This window comes from Pleurodeles waltl, chromosome 4_1 (genome assembly GCF_031143425.1).
Source record: "Pleurodeles waltl isolate 20211129_DDA chromosome 4_1, aPleWal1.hap1.20221129, whole genome shotgun sequence".
In the NCBI taxonomy this organism is placed as follows: domain Eukaryota; kingdom Metazoa; phylum Chordata; class Amphibia; order Caudata; family Salamandridae; genus Pleurodeles; species Pleurodeles waltl.
The window spans coordinates 556,399,570-556,416,794 of NC_090442.1; positions in this window are offsets into that span (position 1 = coordinate 556,399,570).

Sequence of the window (17,225 nt, forward strand, 5' to 3'; positions counted from 1 at the left end):
TAGAGAAATCTTAAGTCAACCACTTATCACCATATCAACAAGTTCTTCAGTCTTTGGCACAATAGAAAAACTCTCCTATCCAGCATGGGACTTCTTAAAACTCAGGCCACTTCAGGGATATATTTCTGAATGATCAATTTACAAAAAAAGGTAATTGTGGTAAGAAAGTGGACAATATAGTATTGTGTCTAACTGACCTTTCTGAACTGTGTTATCCAATAATTGGTTATACTGAACTGGCAATGCTATTTCATATCCACAGGATAAGTAGTATAAGACAGACTTCCATACTTCTAATGATATAGGCTGTACTCTTACATAGAAATAGTAATAATGAAAACAAATCTACCTCAGCACAGAAAAACGCACTTTAAGAAAAAATCTTAGCTTAGAATACTAAATTAATCACCAGCAATATGTTTACCCATAAAGAACGGCGCCCCCAACCTTTAATCTTAAAGAATAACCTAATTTTTACTATAGGACAACATTATAAGATGGCTGCCTCCAGAGCGTCGTTTACAGCACTAGTGAGCTTGCAACACCAAAGAAGGACTAACATATTGGTGGTTGATTTAAAGAATGGAGCATTGTAGGATGCCATATTCTCACAATCGGCGTCTCAAATTAGAGGGATTTAACCAGTGACCGGTAAGAGTGTATATCTATCTATCTATTTATCTATCTATCTATCTATCTATCTATCTATCTATCTATCTATCTATCTATCTATCTATCTATCTATCTATCTATCTATCTATCTATTTACTCCTTATACTAGTAGACACAACATTTGAAAACTAGCCATTTCATTTCAAACAGAATTATGCCATAAGAGTGCTGATTGATTCTTAAAACAAAGAGCACCACACACGTTTGCGCATAAACATGTATCTGATTGATAAAAAAAGCTAGTCAAGTATTATATGAAAAATTTGAGAACTTGCCATATTATTCAAAATAAAATAGTGCCATAAGAGAGTGCTGGCTGACTTCTGCCACAAAGAGCACCTCAGGGACTCGTATACACATGTACTTTTCAAAATGCTGACTAACTACCACTCACTACGGATGTTAATATATCCTAAGAATGATGACAGATGTGTAAGAAATATATCTGTTAAATACTATACTATTTTAAATGTTAAACTACTTGCGACTGAGAAAAATAGGGAGTAATATACCTAGAAATGTTGAGATATTGTGAGACAATTTACATTTTATGGCAAGACCGGAGGCTCCTATTATGCATTTTCTTTTCTTGTTTTATTAAATAGCAGCAGTGAAAAGAAAAAACTACAAATCCCAGCAGGCAAACGAAACATGGCCAAAGGGAGAAAATGAGTAGTCCATGAGTATACACCAATCACAGCACAGTGTTTCCCTAGATACTAATCTTGACTGTGAACAGCCCTCTTTTCTTGTGCAAGGGTCTAGAAAGTGAAAAATAAAGGCAAAATGGAACAAACAATGCAGATTGCCATAACTAAAGCCAGGAGGTCTTGGACAAAGTTCAACAACGGAGACTTGGAACTGGTGAAAAGAAAGCCGTCCGGGTAAAGAAGGCAATGTTGAGGATCCGCAGGTTGAGGAAGAGTCCATCACAGATTCACTGGAAACAGATGATCAGGATGACAATCGTTCAGCAGTAGTAGTTGCTGAAAGGGAGGGCGAAACAAAATATCAAGATATGTTGCGTGGGATAATACTCGCCTCCATGTCTTTAATAAAATTAAGACTTTCCTTCATAAATTACTAGGAAAATCTACATTTTATGGCAAGATTGGTGGCTCCTATTATGCTAGTTTAAAGCGAATTAATCACAGTTAACGAGGTATGTTGAACTGGCTTACAGTAAAATACTTTAAACACATTATCGTTAGACCAATCAGCCGATTTGAGAATGTCTTCCAACCGAGAGCCAGCCCAGAAAGCTTCAGAGGTCATAGCCCCTCTGGCAGAATGGTCCCCAAAAACTGAAATATCTACTACCGCTAAAGTCATAATCCATTTAACCCAATGGGCTAAAGTTTGAGAGGAATAGGGCTTAAAAGGTTTTTTGAAGGAAATCAGGAGTTGGGAAGCGGAAGAAGATCTCAAATCGGCTATCTTTTGTTCATACATTTTTAAGCATTGGCCTACACAAAGTTTAGGCTGGTCAGGAAAATAAGGATAAAAAACTGTAGACAAATTAGTTTTAGTACGTCTATGAACACTAAAAAATACACCTGAAGGAGTAAAATGGTGAGCAGTAATGTCTAGAGCTCTAACATCTGAAAGGCATTCAAGAGAAACAAGGCATAACAACATAGCAAGTTTCGCGGATAACTTTTTGAAGAAAGTAAAATATTATCTGGCCAAGATAAAAATAGATTGAAAACAGCATTATCATCCCACCGGGAACTGTACTTTGGAGTGGAAGGATTGGAAAACTTTACTCCCTTCAACAAGCAACAGACCAAAGGGTGTTCACCAACTGGTTTTCCGTTGATGTAAGGATGGGCAGAGGAAATGGCTGACCTATACAAATTGATGGTACAATAAGACTTACTTTGCTTGCTTTAGCCGCTATGAAATTTACGATAAAAGTCACATCCCCTGAAAGGGGATTGATACATTTTCACATACACCAACTATGTCAAAATTACCAGGCTGATTTGTATGCCTTCTTGGTACCTGAGGCCCATGAATGTTCGATGAAGACTGCAGCTTCTGTCGAAATAGAAGAGATTGGTTGGAAATCCCTGACAATTTCCATGCTGAGAGGGTGAGAAGATTCTCTACAATCAAGTTGTTGGGAAGGCCGAGGGGATTGGAGAGGAGGTCTGGGAAGGACGGAAGTAGACAAGGGAAATCTGTTGCTAACTCCAGTACAGAAGGGAACCACACTTGGGATTGCCAAAAGGGGGCAACGAGAACCACTGCGGCCTGCTGATGTCTGACTTGAGCTAGAAATCTGCTTATCATAATAAACGGAGGGAAAGCGTGAATGAGGGAGGTTGACCAATCCTGAGAAAAAGCATTGAATGCTAGAGCTAAGGGATCTGGTCGCCAGCTGAAGAAAAGGGGAAGTTGAGCATTGAGACGGGAAGCAAAAAGATCTATCTGAAAAGGGCCCCATTTGCGGGATATAGCCTTGAAAATCATGGTATGAAGTCTCCAATCGCATGCATCTAGGACATATCTGGAATGCCAATCCGTGACCATATTCAGATTGCCTGGCAGGTACTCTGCCTTGACAGAAATCCTGTTTTGGAGTCAAAATTTCCAAAGCACTTTCACTAATTCCACAAAAGGTTTGGATTTTGTGCCTCCCAAATGGCTTATGTAACGGACTGCAGAGATGTTGTCCATTCTGAGAAGAACTGAGCAACAAATCTTGTCCCTGGCCAGGCTTTTTATTGCAAAGGAGCTGGCAAGCATCTCTAAACAATTGATGTGCAATTTTGACTCCAGTAGAGACCATGCGCCTCCAGTCGAGATTGGTCCACACAGGGGTCCCCAGCCAGATAGGCTTGCATCGGATTCTAATACTAGATCGGGAGCTGATGCAAAGATTGTCCTGACATTTCAGACATCTAAATGGTCTATCCACCATTGCAATTCTGCGCAAGATTCTTGATCTAGAATAACATCGTCTGAATAAGAGAGACCTTTTTGGAGATGATGTATTTTGAGTCTTTGAAGAGCTCTGTAATGGAGCGGGCCTGGAAAGATGGCCTGGATTGATTCACACATTGATGCTACTATTCCACAAGCTAAATGGGTTGAATATCTTTTCAAGGTGTATAGCAACAGTTTATAACCTCACCCTCACTGAACATCCCTAAGGTGGCCTAGAGTCAGTCCTTCCAACTCTCAAAGAAGTTATGTCTGTATTAGAACAGAGTACAAGAAACAATGCACCGGGCCCCAATTACTCCCGGTTGATAATTTTATTGATAAAGCCAATTTATGCGCCCCACTAATTAGTAATGTTCTTGGAAGTGCAGTCATGGCTGGCCCTCCAAAATCATGGTCGATCTCTATCAGAGTTCCTATATTTAAAAAAGGTGACAGAACAGACCTCCGTTGTTACAGACGAATTTCCATAATCAAATCTACAAGTAAAGTAATGAGGAGGATCTAGTTGAGCGGGTTGGGAAATTGGGTGATGGAGAAGGGCTGTTTTTGCGAGGTATAGTATGGATTTAGGAAAGCTCTTGCCATCATTGACCAATGTCTTAATCTTCACCTTGTAATCAGCAAGGTCACAGTGGTGAAGAAAGGCCTTCTCCAACTAGCCTTTATGGACCTCACCTCAGCCTTTGGCTGGGTAAACCATGGAAAGTTATGGCATAAAATGTTAGCCATGGCATAGATGAGGCATTGGTATATTTTCTAGTGCAGTTACATGAGGATGTAACTGGTTGCATTAGATATGAGGCGAACTGGGAGTTCACTAACTCTATCAATATGAAAAGTGGTGTGAGGGAAGGATAGGTTCTGGCACAATTAATGTTTTTTTTATATATTAACAACCTACATACCTGGCTAAAAAGTGAAAAGGTTAATACACCTAGGGTGTGCCAAGAGACTCCCTGCTCTCTTTTATGCAGACTGTGTTTTAATGTCTAGGACAGGTGAAGATTTAGAACAGTGGTTGAAAAACTTTGTCCTATTTATGCATGAAGTAGGCTTAATGACAAATTCTGCCTTATCCCATGTGATGGTGGCAGGAAATACCCACAACGGCTTGAGAGCGTATCATATTAATGACGAGAAGCTTACTGAAGTCTCAACTTTCACCTGATTAGGTGTACCATTTGATAGTAAAGGCAATTGGTCCCACCTAATTAAGCTTAGAAAGTATTGGTGTGTTCAAACCACTGAGACCCTCTTTAGATTTGCCTGGAAGCTGGGATCCAGACCTTTGGACGCTATGATTAGTTAGTTGTCATTCAACTGCAACATATGGGGCTTGAGTGGGGGATACTGTGAAATCTCAAATCTGCAATAAAAAAAAAAAACTGTTTTGAGGAGGCTTCTGACTGTATCCAATAGCTTTCTGATCTTTCATTGCCACTCGGAACTAGGCCTATACCCTCCGGAAGATCATGTTAGCCTTTTCTGGCTTTTTCAATGGCTCTCTGTATGATCCAAACATGACACCAGGCTTAATCAGGAACTAACAGTTGACTGTTTAGCCCTTAACCTTGCAAATAAAATTCCATGGCTAAGATGTGGGAGGATCTGGCCTGCCTATCTTGAGAGGTTATGGGAAGTTGTCTTGCGTGAGAGAGGCATTGACAATGGTGAGTAGGAGTGCAAGAGTGTCCCTATAGAGATCATTGTCGAACAAGAAATGTAAGGAATCACTTTTATAAGAAGTGGCTTTGAGAGAGTTGAATATGTTGGCAAGATCTGTGAGAAATAGGGCTTTGTATGATGACCACTACTGGAGTCTACAGGAAGGGGTGGACATAGAAGAAGAAGCAGATTTGTATTTGGTGATGTGCTGTTGTGTGTTCTCTATTATTTCACTGAAAAGGAGGTTAATGTTATTGCACTTTTCTGTGGAGTGAGGAATAGGTGGATGTGGCAGGGGGTTGATGTAATGCATCATTGTCTTGAAAAATGTTTTGCTTCTGTTGGTGGCTACACTGATGGTCTTGGTAGAGTACTTTATTCGGCTTATGTGATAAGCTGTCTGCTATGTTGCATGGAGGATCTTCATTATCTGTGTTATCTGGAGTTCTGCAATTCATACATTTTCTTTCCTGTCTGTATATGGATCAGTTGTTGGAGCAAGATCAAATATTATGGAACTGCAGCAGTGTCAATTATTGCCATGTCAATTAGAGTTAATTTCTTGTGACATCAATTTATGGTGCGGCTCAGGTTTATAGGTAACATGATGCCACTTCTTGTTATGTCATTAAGGCTACAGGGTGTGAGATGTCAATTCCGCTACCCCTTGCATTTTGGTGAATTAACATTCGTGGAGTCAGAAAACCTGAGTAAAAATATATATACAGCCTGCCCAATGTGCCATCTAATTTAAAGAGCTCAGCTATTAAACCATTGGGTCCTGGGGCATCATAATTTCTAATACATCGTCATTCTTTACTACTGAAGCAGGGATAGCATCTACATCTTGGTCAGTGATCACATTAATCCAATGTTCCATTGAAGCTATTATCGTTCAAATCAATTGTCCACACATAGCTACTTAATGCGGGAAACCTATCTATTTAATTAGATGTTAATGACGTGACCACTCCCTTAGTGTTGTCTAAATTATTAATACAAAACCAAAAGCCTCTTTTTTCATTTCTTTAAATAATATTTTATAAATTACTCCGTTCATATCGCAAGAAGCCTTTTTGGCATTAAACATTTGACTTTGATACCATCCACTGTACCGGACTATTTAATTAGTTTCACTTACTATGTCAGAGTAAGTTTAGTGTCTGTCATTTATCAAGGGAAATTCTTGCTAAATCAAAAACGACAGCTATATACCCATTTCTTTCAAAGTGTCTATGATGTACATCCCAGCTCTAACTCTTTGGTGCATGAGACAAATCTAAATTGCCATGTCTTTTTGATTATGTACATTTAAATACTCCTGGACCTGATTTGTTAATAACATTTAAAACAATTATTCAACAACATACTAGTAGTCCAGCAATAGGTCACAGTTTGTTAATCAAATTGAACTCACAGCCAACTTCTTGCAATAAGATAAAGTGTGCCAAATGTGTGTAATTTGCTCTCGGGTAATGATGCCTAATTTCATTAAAATTATTCAAAATGATGTGGGATTATGAATTGTTTACATGCATTCGACCTATACATAACAAGCCTAACATGAAATTACCGAAATTACACAAGGTTACGCCATTGCAACTGATATTTTGCCCAGGCCTAGTTCAAATATGGCAAGAATACATCTTTTGAAATGTTGGCCACACTTACTCCAATAAAGCATCGTTCAGAATATATGTAGGTTTTGCTAACTTAGGCCAGGTCTCTGACTTCTTCTTCTATTGTTGTAAACAAAATTTTGAGAATTTATATTAAGTACAGGCGTTTTAGTGTAATTGAAGGGCATCTAAATGGATGGCCTTGCACAATGATGCATTTGGGCCAGTGATGGTGCATCAGTCGTCAAGTTACCTTACACTTTTTAGGAGCATTCTCAATAAAGTAGTCAAACATTGTGGTACATATGTTCGTCATTGTGTAAGAGTCATGGTACAAGATGGCAATAAACAGTAAACTTGGTTTTGGCTACCAGTATCACTTTGAGATGGGTCAGCATATGTGGTACAAACTGTTCAAATTTCCGCTTTGTATACACTCGGCTATTTTGCTTCGAATTGAATACTATTTATTTTTTCTCAGCATTGGCCAGCGTGTGCCGGATTTTTGTTTCTGTAATGTATGTTGTCCGGGCTCTTTTGTACAGTGTGCTTTGGGCAGGTTCCCTTTACCAATCTCACCTATGACCATTCCTAAATTTTGTTCAACGGAATGGTTACGTTTTTTGGAAGCAGAAAGTATTTTTCCAAAATGATATTCAGTTAGAGAGCATCAACCTGTGGTGCATGGCTCCTTCTATTGGTTGATTAGTTTAATAACCAGCATTACCGCTTCTCCTTTTATTACTTCCTTTATGGTAACAGGCGTTTATAAAGAGACCTGGGGGTAGACTTACTAACATTTTGTACCTTGACTGTGTCATAAAAGTGATGCAAGCCATTACAAAATGATTCAGTTGCTTGTAAGTAACACACAATAAATTATGGACTTATAAACAAAAAATGAGACAATCATACAAAATGAAAAATGTATTTTTTTTAGCTTGTCTGCCTTTTGCATATGTTTTGCACTGTACACCACACATCCAATGTAGAAAACGTTTTAGGGTTTGTTTAGGCTTAGTATTTTGCTACTTTTTGCTTTGGAAGGATGCCCTCCTAATATAAAATCTGTGCTAGGCATCATGCCCACATCTTCGCACCTCTGCGGAATGGTGCAAAGGTATATGCATGGTCTGAGGCAGCCTGATTGTGCACCATCAATATGGAATAGAGATTAGCATACCTGGTGATATCCTACTTTCGTGCCTCAAAGCACAGCAGTATTGGTTGTTGCACTTCAGTACGTGATATACTAGTAAATCTACCCTTAATTTTCCTCGCTTACTTAGGATCAAAATGTGCTATATCTACGGAGGTAATTCAGAGGTATTATCCTACACTTTGTTGACTGTCTGCTAAATATGAAGGTCCATATTTATGGGATTTTGGTGCGGAGCAGCATAGCAAGGTGATTGCATCAAAGGGAAAGGACAGGAATGCAACATATCTATAGATGCCGGGGAGGCATAATGTTTTGGCACATCCCCAGGTTTACAAGGACTTGTAAATCTGGGGATCGGTCAAAATCCATTGGTGCTGCTTGGGAACACCCACCACAATGCCCATAGAACACATCTCTAACGTAGAGTAAGGCAGCAAAATTATTTGCACTTCCTTGCCTTAATCCATGCCTATGAAACCATTTAAAGCCACACAAAGTAACTTTGCCCGGCCTCATAGATGTTATTTAAAGGTTTGTGCCACTGTTACATCACAAAAGGTTATGCAGCATTGGTGGAAAGGGCTCATAAGTATGCCCTAAACTTTCCAAGACTCCACCGGGACGATAGTGATGAGGCCATCAATACTGCTCATGACCGACCAAAGTCCTCTTTCCACAGTACTTTAAGTCAGAAGGTATCCTTTGCATTTCTTTTTCTGCTTGAGATAATAATGAACTAAAAAGAATAGTGCAGAGCACTTGTGAACCTGCCTTCTTTTCTTGAAGCCATCCTTTACGCAAATACCTTCCCTATTCCGTGGCAGTTTTAACATCAGCAGGTTTTATCCTTTGTATTCCTCTCACTAGGTGAATCCATTTTATCTAAGTTCTCTGTCCCTACAACTCTACTCTCAACAGTTTGATATCACAGCCAGCCCCTACGCCCCAACAGTGCCAAGAGGTGGTAAGTGTGAGGCACAGATGTTGATGGCTAGCAAATGAACACTGGGTAAACTGAGCCTGGGGCCTTCAAAGAATGTGCCAATTGTAGAGCTCATAGTCCTCACCTGCCCCTACCTAGCCACATGTTTGGAAGATTCCTCTAAGTCTCACTTTTGAACGAATTCAATAAGCCTCAAATTACAATCCATTTTGAGCGAAAGTAATTCACCTCTGCTATATTACATTTTGATAAGCTTGCTTGACGAATATATACATTTCCTGTTAAAGCTGCTGTATTTACGTCCTTTCCCAACGTCTATGGCCATGACTAGCTCAAAATGTATTTTCTAACCTCTGGTTCTGGAATGGCTTGACACCTGCCAACTACTCTCCTTTTCTTCGGCAATAGTTAACATGGTAAAGTAAAAAAGAGAGAAGAAAGGGTTGCACTGTTCACACTAAAGCTCTGTAGTTTCAAGTTCCAAATCTATATCAAAACATCTACTCATTCGCTTTCCCAGTCACAACCAATGTATCAGAACAGAGGGCAGCTCAGAAACATCAGTACAATGCTGCCTGTGTGCTGCGATCCTGAAATCACAGTTACAAAATCATCCCTGAAGTGAAAAAATGACAGTCACATGCTCTTGATTTCCTTCTGTTCATTCCCATGGATCTTCTTTATTAATAAATCTGACACATAAAAATGCATCTGTGTGTCTTGAGTGTCAGTAACTAGAAGCAGTGTTTTGATCTATTCCTTAACTTCTAGAAGAAATATTCTCTTTTTCATCGAGACAAGATATGTTCACTGAGTGCCAACTTTCAAATGACCAGCTCTTGAAGTTTAATTTTAAGTTTTAAATAAATATTGTATGCGTGCATAATAATTACAATTCGCCTGAGAGATATAATGACATTGATTCTGTTTTATCTCCTAAACCCGAGCAAGTCACATGGACGCCAGGGCTTTTTGCGCTCCTGGTTGATGCGACATATTAATTTCATAGTTTTGATGGGAATAATTGGAAACAAAACATGTAGCACCGCTGGTGCCCAATAGATGAACTATAGGTAGAATGAAAAATGTAAATGTAATTGTGGTATTCGTTTTTTTATATAATACTTTCAATATGCTCAACAAATCAGACATAAAAGGCATCTTCACCGGGAAAACAATTTAAAAATTCGTTTTAGAATTTTCAGTCACTATCTGCATAAAATAATAAATACACTGCCCGGCAAAGACAGACATCTTTTAAAATATGTACATCAAACTATAGTTAGAAAAAGACTTCAGCAAGAAGTAATGAAACAAGGGTGACTGCTTGCAAACGAAAATGTTATACAGTAGTTGAAAATGATACTTTATAAGAAATTGTTTCTTAAGCGATATCAAAACAGCACAAATGCTTGACAAATTAGAATCATTTAATCAATGTTTTCTATTCCATGCACACTGAAAACGTGCTTCAAACATGATTCAGTAGCTGAAGATATCTGGCATTTAGGTGTGTGCTTTTTCGGTGAACCTATTATTCTCAGGAGAAAATACAGGGGGAACTCCTGCACAAATACACATTTTCGTGTCTCATCTTTCTAAAGAAATTTCACTTCGATTTGTGACTTTTTATTTTCTCCTTGACGACCGTAACTTGCAATTACAATTCATCTTTCAAAACATATTTATGTACATTTGTGTAGGTGTGCTGAGAACCCCATGTATCAGATTCAATGTGTCCTCCCCATTATACTGAGGTCCTGGTTATTATAAATATCAGACATAATAAAACAAAGCACCTCAGCGCTTTCATTTCTATTGTGTAGTACATTTTAACTCCCTTAATTAATCAAAGATCAATAAAAAATACATATTAGTATTATAAAATGTTTTGTTGTATCTGAAGAATGACTAGACTTCGAGAACTTTTTAAAAATTGGTTTATAACGCGTTTTCTAACACATTACAGCCCTAGCAACTTCTATTTCATTCATATTTGTTCATTCAGACAAAGCCTTTGAATATCAATTGTTTGATAGCCTATGATAGGTAACAAAATCACACTAATGAAAGTGCAGTGAATATATACTTTCTACAAGAAAGCATCAATGTGGTTGGACTAGGAAAATATTTCCTAGGACTATGGTGGTCATTATGAGTATGGCAGAGTTGGACCACCCCGCAGGTGGTGGCGGTGTGGACTGCCGTATTATGAGTGCGGCTGTGAACTCTGAGCAATACAGCCACCTCACCGCATGTACCGCCAGTGCGGTACGACCGCAGACGCCGGCGGTGGGCATCTTAAGGCTGGCGGAAAGACCCATCCCGCCCATTTTACTATGATTCACCACGCCATGATTTCTGGGGCGGAACCACCGCCAAACAAAGCTTGGCAGAATGGAGCTGTATATAAGGAAGTACTCACCGTAGGGACACAGATGAGGCCGATGACGACATGGAGTGTGAACTCGAGACCTTCCCAGTGCTAATCCTGGCAATTCACCTCCAGGACTGTGACCGCCGACTAAGATGGCAACGGTGAGTACCGGCGCCTAGCATACAAGGGAGGGAAGGGGACAATTACACACCCACATGCCATAGGGATCCCCCACACCGACTACCATGCCCACATACAGGAACACCAACACCCATACACACAAACCCTTCCCTCCAACACCCGAATGCTCACACACTGGCCGAACAAGGGGGGTTATTACAACATTGGCGGGCGGCTTCCGGCGCCCGCCAAGCTGTAACCGCCATGCGGCCGCCAATGCGGCCGCACTCCCGCGGTGCCCATTACAACATCCCCGCTGGGCCGGCGGGTGCAAATCTAGTTTACGCCCGCCGGCCCAGCGGGGATGCGGCCATGCGACGGGTGCAGTTGCACCCGTTGCGCTTTTCATTGTCTGCTATGCAGACAGTGAAAAGCTGCAGGGGCCCTGTTAGGGGACCCCTGCACTGCCCATGCCAGTGGCATGGGCAGTGCAGGGGCCCCCAGGACTCCCCTTACCGCCAGCCTCTTCCTGGCGGTGCAAACCGCCAGAAACAGGCTGGCGGTAGGGATGTCATAATCCCCAGGGCAGCGCTGCTTGCAGCGCTGCCCTGGCGGATTATCACCGCCGGGGCTAAAACGGCAGGAAACCGCCGGCCCCGGCGGTGCGACCGCGGCGCTACTGCTGCGGTCGAAATACAGGTCTCCGTACCGCCAGCCTGTTGGCGGTACGGACGACACTTTAGCCCTGGCGGCCTCAGACAGCCAGGGTCGTAATGACCCCCAAGGTATACACTCAGCACAGATAGATACATACCTGACACATGCAGAGAAATAAATAAATGGATGCACATATCTGGGTACACAACCCTCCCATATTAAAGCACAAGAAAACGGAATATCATTGCACCAACATGCCTGTTGGCCAGATATATTTAATGAGTATACGAAAGAAAAATAAACTATGTACAAACAAGGCCATGGGCCAGTCCATAGAAAATGTCCAAGTGTGCCAATAAGGCACATACTTGACTCCTACCACGACCATGGCCTCTATAGGGCAGGGGCATCAATGGGGCAGGCAGGCACCTTGGGGGGCAGAGGGAGGAGGTGGCAGGGTGAGGACTCAGGTTTGTAAGGAGGGACTTGTAGTTAGGAGCTGGAGGTGGTGGGTATTTGGCCTTGCCCTTGGAAGGAGTGGATGTTGGCTTGGACTGGGGTGGTAGAGGGATCATGCCTCCTACAAATTTTTTTACTGACTGGGGAATGGGCAGGGCACTGGGAAGGGAGGACTGTGGAGGAGCTTGAATGGGAAGGACTGGATCTGGGGAGGCCACAGGAAGATTTGGGGACAAGACGGGGTGGCCCAGTGGGAAAGGAAAACCTTTTTATGTGCAGGTGGAGGGGCTTTGCAGACAGGTTTGGGAGTGGAAGTTGAGGGAGTGGTTGTAGGTGGTGTAGGTTTGCTGCGAGTGGATGCAGGTGCATGCTGAGTCTGCTTATGTTTGGTGGATGAGTGTGAGCGTCTGTGTGTATTGGGAGGAGGGGAGAAGAAAGAGTGGGAGACGGCAAACAGCCATTGTAGACGGATGTTGTTGTGGTGTAAGTTGACGTGGTGAGTGTGGGTGTGGTGTTTAAGGTGCATGTGTGGATGACTGCTGTTGTGGTGACTGTGCCAATGGGGGCAGGAGCAGTGAGTGAGGGTGCAGTCCATGTGGCTATGCGTGGTGAGGTGACAGAGAGGGAGAAGGAGGGGGTGGGGGAAGTGGATGCTGTCATGTTTGCAGTTGTGTGTGAAGTGTGTGCATGCTTGTCATGGTGTGTTGCTTGTGTGTCACACGGAGTTTCTTGTGTGTTGTCTTGGGTGTTTGCTTGTCTGCATGTGTGTCTGAGATGGTTGAGGGGAGAGGGGTGCTGTAAAGGGCAGAGGTGGTGGAATGGGGGACGGAAAGACCAGAGACACTGGCTGCAGTCAAAGTGGAGGCCAGTGCCTGAAAAGGTTTCTGTAGGCCAGAAATGGCACTGTGAATGCTTTCCAGGTAAGCATTGCATTGCTGCATCTGGGATGCGAGCCCGTGGATGGCATTCACAATGGTTGTCTGCCTTTGAGGGATGGATTTCAGGAGGTTGGCTGACTGGGGCAGGGCCTGAGGTTTCTGGGGCAAAGGAGACACCCTCCCTACTGGGTGAGTGGGCATGGGCAACTCGGGTGGGGGAGCTACTGGGAGTGCAGAGCTGGTACGGGGGTGGCAGAAGATGGCAAAGCTTTGGTGGTCCCAGAAGGGTCCACCACCACCAGGGAGCTGCCATCAGAGGAGGTTTCAGAGTCACTACCAGCAGTGGTACTTGCCTCCCCAGTGGTGCTCCCTTCGCCCTCCAACCCACTGGTCCCCTCAGCGTCTGTGGTCTTTGCCTCTTGGATCCCGTGGGCTGCAGCATCCCTATTCACCGGTGCCCCTTCTCCTTTGCAAGATGATGATAATGCACAGAAGGAGACAAGTTGACAGAGAGGGTGGGGTGGAAAAAGAAAGAGATGCAGGCTGTCAATTACAGTACACATATGATGTAGGCACAAATGCATAGATACACATCCCAACACTATCCCCAGCATTACCAACTCCATTAAGGTCATTACCTATGAAAGGAAATCCAGCTCCCACACTACACTGACATATATACGCTATACTGGCCAACCACATCACCATCCAGTCCCTACAGCTGCTTCTAGGCAGACTATGGCAATCTGGAAGTGATCCAGTTCCACTATAATGTGACAAATTGATGAGGTGGTACATCAGATCCACAGGCTAACCCATAGGACCCTTTACATGGCCACATTCCCACCCATACCCAGATAACTACACAATCCCAGTGACTCAGGGGGCCAGCTGCGTGCCTACACCTGTCCTTTACCCTGATACTACCTGCTACCCACCCTATTGCACCCAGCTACACAGTACACATTACAAATAAGACAGTGGTGGTATGCACCCCCTAGTAGCTTCTGTGCTACCTTCAAGCACCCATCCAACTCAGTATTGGCCACCGCCAGAATGCGGGCCATTAGGGGGGTCAGGGTCCAAAGTGCACTCCTTCCTAGTTGGGAGGCCGTCCCCAGCTGGGCCTCTGCGGTCTTCCAGGCCCAACGTCTCAGGTCCTCCCACCGCTTCCTGCAGTGGGAGCTCCACCGGCTGTAGACCCCCAGGTCTGCACTTCCTTGGCAACGTCTTTCCACACCCCTTTCTTCTGATGGGTACTATCCTGCATGGGAGACACAGAAAAAAATGCTTTAGGACTAGTTTCCACATTCACACTTGGGATACAACACTACATGTATTTGTACCTCAAACAATGACTCCCAATCATGCCTCTACACACATACGTCCTGTCACACTCCACCCATGCAATGGGACATCCAACAGTCACACACACATTCATCCGCTGCATTGGCATACACTCCTAATACGCTATAATGCCACTCAGCTGGTCCCCTGGTTGGCCAGAAAGCTTGGCATACAGGGGTAGGACCCCATCCACAAGCTTCTCCAAGTCCTCTGAGGTGAAGGCCGGGGTCTGTTCCCCCTGTAGCATGTGCCATTTCTACAACTAGAGGCAGGACACAGCAGCACTTGCAGTGAAGTCGTGGCTGTCTCAAGGTACAGGAGTCAAGTGGCAAAGGCTACACAAAATGGCAGTGAGGATCTCTGTGGTGTGCAATGTCACCTCCAGCACTGATCATGATTAGCCCCTGTTTGCCATAGACACCAATGCTAACCAATGAGGAGTTACACAGCGGTTCTGACCATCTACCGCCAAGACGACTAACGCCAGCTGAATTATGTCACTTCCACCTGTCTTCCACATGTGGGACACACGGCTGCCATTTTACGAGGTCAACTTGTGTATACACAGTACAGGGACAGTGTTTATGGCGGAATAGTGGTGGAATAGTAATACCTATGAGTGTCAACATAGTGAAATTACACATGCAATGACCAATAGCATGGTAGCATCCAAGCCTACAGGTGTATATGTTCCTGGCACACCAATCTCAATATATGTCATTAATGTGCACAATGGCTGCCCACAACATTCTACAGTAATGTGTGTGCAGAGTTGTGTATGGATGCATGTGATACCTATATACAGACAGTTGACCACTACATATTATTGTGTTTTTCTCCACCATAGCCATTGACCCATGTGGAGAGGGAAGGTTACACCAGTGTACAGACTTCTTTTTGACCTGGCTACCATGGAAGAGCGCCACATTATCATCAGTTATCGTCTGAACTGTGCCACAATTCATGAGCTGTGTTCCAAATTGGAGTCTGCTCTACTGCCTGCCAAACAAAACCTCTATGCTATCCCTCCAATAGCACAGGATCTATCTGCCCTACATTTGTTGGCTACTGGCTCCTTTCAGGTGACTGTGGGCTTGGCGTCTGATCTGTGTCACAACCAATGTTCAGAAACATCTTGGCAAATGTCCTAACTGCCTTGTTCCAACACCTCCAGAGTTATATACAATTTCCACAAAGGAAACTCCTGCAATGTATGGGCATTGTGGCATGTGGATGATGGTGTAGTTGTAGGCTATAGGGTATATGGCCTTGACAGTATTGTCCCTTTGTATAATAGATGTGGTATGTGTGTCTAATGTAGTAGTTGTTATCACTGGCATGTAATTCTCCTGTCTTCTGCACCCTATCCTGTCATTGCCATATCCCTTCAAGCACTTGCCACCTGTGTAATGTGCTTACTTCCCCAGTATTCTGCATGCAGAGGCCCTTAGGGATGAGTGTCATGCATTGTTAGTGGAGGAATTGGTGGTGCACTGAGTGTTATGTAGTGTAGCCTACAGTACATGCCAGGGATGATCATTGTGCATACAAGGATGGTTTGGACGTTATTGTGGAGGTGTGGGCATGCAGAGGATATGGATATGGGTGTATCGGTGATGTGTATAGGATAGGGTGTTTAGTGGTAGTGACTGGGGTAGGGTGAGACATGCATTACAGACATGGCACATGATAGGGGAGTATGTGTGACTAATCAGAGTCCAGTTCTCCAGTGAGTCCAGGGCGGCCCTCCGGGTGCGGGATAGCCAAGACCTTCTCCTCCCAGTCGCTGCATTTGGGTGGAGGAGTGGGACCACCACCAGTCTTGTGCACTGCAATTTGATGTTGTGATGCCATGGAACATACCATCCCCCGCAGGTCGTTCCACCTCTTCCTTATGTCGTCCCTTATGCGTGGATGGTTTCTCACTGCATTGACCTTATTCACAATCCTCTGCCATAGATCCATTTTCCGGGCGATGGATATCTGCTGTGCTTGTGCTCCAAACAGCTGTGGCTCGACCCTGAGTATTTCATCCACCATGGTCTACAGCTCCTTGTCAGCGAAGCGGGGGTTCTTAGGGGGTGCCATGGTGTGTGATGTGAGTGGTGTGCACTTGTGTGTGATGCGTTTATGGTCTATGGGTACAGTGAGTGTCCAGTAGTTGTTGGCTGTCACTGATTTGTTGTTGCAAAGGATGGTGGTGTGTGTGTTTTATGGTGTTGTGTGTGGGTGTGTCGAGTGTGTGTATGTGTCTCAGGTGTGAGGGTTTCGTATTGTCCTATGTGTGCAGTTGTTGTTGGTGGGTGCCATTATTCACCGTGGCGGTCCATACCGCCAATGAAGGACAGCCTTTGTGTGACCGCCATGCTGATTT